General features: G+C 36.2%; 1 protein-coding gene across 2 annotated transcripts in view; it reads right to left on the minus strand.

Annotated features, from left to right (window-relative positions):
* LOC106872786 (serine--tRNA synthetase-like protein Slimp) overlaps nucleotides 1-4,953 on the minus strand; it is a 105,631-nt gene that overhangs the window by 89,315 nt on the left and 11,363 nt on the right. The gene's annotated exons all lie outside the window — the stretch shown is intronic.

Raw genomic sequence — 4,953 nt, forward strand, 5'->3', positions numbered from 1 at the left:
GGGAATTGAAATTTTTCAAAATTTTTTTTTTTCAGAATCGGAATCTCCATAGCCTAAAACGTGGGGTTCCGTAAAAAAAATTAATAAATAAGGGGGGGAAAGGTTCAGATTACATATAGTCCATCTCTACCATTTTATCCATTAATTAATTTCTTAATGACTTTGTGTTCTTATTTCTTTCGTTTTTGTTGGTTGTTGTTATTGTTTATTCATAGTGTGTTCTTTTTCCTCGAAATTCAATAGTTACTGTGAAAAACTGGCTGTTATTTATAGAAAATCGTGACTAAGCTTTTTTGTTGTCTCACTTTATTGGTCAGATTGATGATAATGATCGTACCTCCTTCAGCAGGGCCGGATTAAGACCCACCGAGGCCTTAAGCACTTACAAGATTTTGGTGCCCCCCACCCCCAAAAGATTTTGTAATTCAAAATATAAATAATAACGGTAAATTTTCAGATTAACACCCGCACGATTTTCACTAGGGTGTTAGGGTTACGGTTAGGGACGGAATTCCCTAACCCTAAAACCCTAACCGTAACCCTAACACCCTAGTGAAAATCGTGCGGATGTTAATATGAAAATTAACCATAATAACAAACCATAAAGTAAGATTTTATTTTTCAAAACGAAACAAAACAGTAAGAGGGGAAAATAATGTTTATTTTTGTATACTTCCACTTTATTTATATTTGAAAAATTTCCTCCTACGTTTTTGAATTGCAAAGTCTTTGATCAGATCCTTAAAATTAATCTTAGGCAACACATCTGCATTTATACTTAGTAGAGATAAAGGCATCCCGATTATTATATTTTAGCAAGTTTAAAGTGATTTCTTTTGTGCCGTAGGGGAAAGCTACTGACATTAAGCTTAAGGATTATATAATGTACAAGTATAAAGAAAGAATTAAAGAAAAATGGACTCATTATATTGAATGTTATCGATAATATCGAGTGGAAATAGGGGGTGCTGCAGTTCCCATAGACAAACCACCACTGATCAGGAGGAAAACGCAGCAAGACAGAGAGGAAAATAAAACAGCTTCTGTGAACTAGTGATTACAATGTAGTTGTAAGTCTGTAAACAATCGGTCACATTACCAAAGACTTTTGTGTGTGCGCGCGCGTTGTGTAGCAGCCACACTTTCCCATCAAAGCAATCCTTTGACATATATGACATCATTCACTCACACAAACCTTCCCTCATAATATAGATAAAGAGGATGAAGGAACACCTCCCATAGGTATTAGTAATACTCCAGTATGGTTAGTACTTGAGCTTTGTTGAGGATCACAAACTGACCAGTGCTGGAGTACTCTGGGGGAAAGAAACCTATTCAACAAAATCGCTAAGTGTTCAAATTTTTGCGAGAGAGATATTGAGGTTCGTGGAGCCGCAAAGCGTGCAGCACCGTCGGCCTAGCGCACTGTATGCGGGCGGGCGCAGGCTGGGTGAAAACTGCGCGGTCGACTGCAGCAGCAGAGACGACAGGAGACGGCGGCGGCAGGATTAAGAAATTAAACCAAACGAATCGACTTCAGTCCATGTTTTTCAAAGCCTGGTACCTATTCCATCGGTCTCTTTTGAAAATCACTAGATTATAAGGTTATAAATAAACCAGCACCAGTTGTCTAAGTAACAGTAGAGGACAAACACACACACACACATATATACAATGGGCTTCTTTCAGTTTCCGTCTACCAAACCAACTCACTCTGTTATCCCGGGAAAAGCACTGAACATTGCATAGTTCTTTACTAGGTCTTTGTCAATTTAGCAAAAGTTTTCAACACTGTTAATATGACTGGACCATTCTTGACAAATTTGAATGTCCTCCTCAGGTTATCGACATGTTTAAGCAACTCAATAGTGATATGAAAGTGTAGTAACGCCGTGCGCATGCGTAGTCTCACGCATGCGTGGAATTAAACAACCAAGCGTTCCCGCTTCTATTCTATCTCTTTCTCGGTCGGCCGGCCATGAGCATGGACGTGTCAAGCAGTGTCTCCAACATTCCAGCCTGGAGACAGTCTCTTTCTTGCTGGCCAGCAATAGAGCATGGACGTGTTTAGCTGTCACTCTCCATCTTTCGGACTTACACTCGACAGCTCGCTTACATCTACATACCAACGTCCTAACAACTATGCTCACACACACAGAAGCTGTAACAACAAACAAGAGCTAAAGATGTATATATATTTACCACCTGAATAAATGTTGTTTAAGTTGATAGCCCGGAGTTCAGCGTACCGTTAATTTCTAATTTTATATAGGAAAGTCAGGTATACATCTAATGATGTATAACCAACTTTCCTATAAAAGTTTGTTTCAATATCAAAGATTTATTCTAGGAACCAATTTTCATCGATAATGGAGTTAAATAAGGTGATATTCTTACTTAAACATGGTTTTCCATATAGCTTACTGTGACACTCTCATGCGTTTTCCTGGAGTGCGATATCAGTGTCTACATTCACTTCAGAATCACAGGTAAGATCTTTGATGTAACATGCTTCAACGCTAAATCAAAGACTTTCCAAGCCCTTGTTCGTGAACTTCTTTAAGTTGACAATGTTTTGTGGTTCATACTGAAGAAGACAAACAAACTATAATGGATCTCTTCTCTAGAGCAAAGGTTCTCAACCCATTTTGGCCAAAGGCCTCTTTTTGACCCTTGGAGTCACAAATGACCCTCTACAAAATATTTTTATTTTTCAATGTACTACTTATTTTGATGTCAGCAGATAATGATTAAAAAATAAAAGGACGTCATTTTACATATGTGTTTGTACGCAGTCGGGAATACAGGTGTACAAATTGAAATGCAAAAAAAACCGAAATAATGAATTGAAAGTATGGTAATTGCGTTTATTTCCACCACGCGACACTTATGAGATCAACGTGTTGTCTATCGAAAGAGTGCTCTTTGGTACAAGTAGATGCTGATGAAATTTCAAACCTTTCTGATTTCCCTTATCAAAACAGCTAGAACTTGTGCAACAATCTGACATATAAGTAATTGTCATCCAGGAAGAGGATTTTTAATACTCAAGAAAGAGAGTGTATTTGATAGAAATTGTTGAAATACATATGTACTTCATATGAGTAGCAAATTGTGGAGGATAGTATTCACTGTACTTAAATTTAGTTTGTTTGAGTCACAAAATCCGCCCCCTTTTAAAATGACGCAAAAAAAAAAAACCCCTGAAAATTTGTCATATCAGACATTCATTTCTTATTCAGGATCTAGTTTGTTTCATTCACAAAATCTGCATTTTTTAAAAGGAAGTAAAAAATCTGAAAATTGGTTATCCTGATGCAGTTTTCCACGCTGATTCCTATGAAGCCATGAATTTCTGATGGAAGATCGAATGGTTGTAAAGTATTTGAAGCATGGAGAATCAAACAATCCATTTTGACAAGGGTACTTGGTAACTATGTGGTAACTATGTCTCAGACATTTTTCTGTCTGAAAATATTTATAACATGTCCAGTAGGATCTGTTCATCTAAAGCCGGACTTGCTAGTCATAGAACACACGACTGCATTTACTAAGTGAAGAAGTAGCCGTCACAAAAAAAGGCACTATATCACATATCAAACAATTTTAAACTTATTTCTCTTTATATGACATTCATTAGTTATAATATACGTAATTGTATTCTACAGTCATTAATATCATGTTCCAGTAACAATGTTGTGTGAAACTTAAAACTACTGATATAGGAAATTATAGAGCTAAAAAGAAAAATTGTTGGAAAGGCGCCAATTTTGAAAAATGTGCCCTTTCTTAATTGTATAATTTTTAATAGTTTTCTACTTTCAACAAGATGGTGCACCACCCCAGTAAGGGTAAAACGTTCAGAAATGGTTAAATCTTAATTTTGAGGTGAAGTGGGTAGGACAACGTGGAGCAATTGAGTGGTTATCACGATCATCAGACCTAACACCATCTGACATTTTTTTGTGGGTGTAGTGAAAGATCTTCTTCACTCCCTCAAACCGAAAACAATTCATAAATTTAAACAAGCAATTTCTGATAAATTTTCTGCAATTAACGTGGAAATGTGTCAAAAGGTTTGTAGGGTTCAACAGCGTACTGATAACGAAGTGGAGCGTTTTGAACATTTTGATTAATTTTTTTTATCGTAATGAATTACGTTATTTTGATGTTGCAACTTCCTACCCTACAACCATGTTTGCATCTATCCACACAGTCACACTTGACATTCACTTTCTTACAAGATAACAAGGTGAATGCCCTTCATCAAAAGGAGCGCTGCATTCCCGTAAAAGAACCATTATAGTAGAAATTCTGATTCGTCAGAAATAGCGCGCAGTAATTTTTTTTTCTTTTTTTATACTAAATGCCTTTGAAAGTATTTTAAAACACTCCTTATTGGTTACGATATTGAATTTCCCCCATCAGTATCATTCTGAAGTCATATGTTTGTATACTTATCTCATTCTGGCGTCATTATTTTATCGTGCCTACGTCATGTTTCGAGTGTTCCACTAAAACTGAAAGTTGTTTTTCAAATTTTTTGTTTTTATCTGGGCAGTTTACGCGGAGTCGTTATAATGGACATAATGCTTTCATTGTCTGAGGAGTTGTTTTTCTTTTTTTTCCTAATATAAAGGATACGAAAAAGAAAAAAAAATGTTGCGAATCGCTTAGTCAATTGGGATCTTTCTGATTTGACGGGCAACACTTGTTTTCTTAACGAAACACTTTCAAACTTGGGATACTGGTAGAATGTGTCATATAAAACAACTTTTTCTCTTAGCCTTCTTAACAAAAAATTGTACATCGCAAGTTATTTCATGTTAAAGTTGTTGTAAGAAAGATCCGTCAATTGCTTCTGGATTAATTAATTACTAATAAAATACTATCAGGAATATGAATGTCCATAGCTTCACAATTGTTGTAAACACGGACGAAGCCCCCCCCCCC

The sequence above is a fragment of the Octopus bimaculoides genome, chromosome 22 (genome assembly GCF_001194135.2).
Source record: "Octopus bimaculoides isolate UCB-OBI-ISO-001 chromosome 22, ASM119413v2, whole genome shotgun sequence".
NCBI classification, from domain to species: Eukaryota; Metazoa; Mollusca; class Cephalopoda; order Octopoda; family Octopodidae; genus Octopus; species Octopus bimaculoides.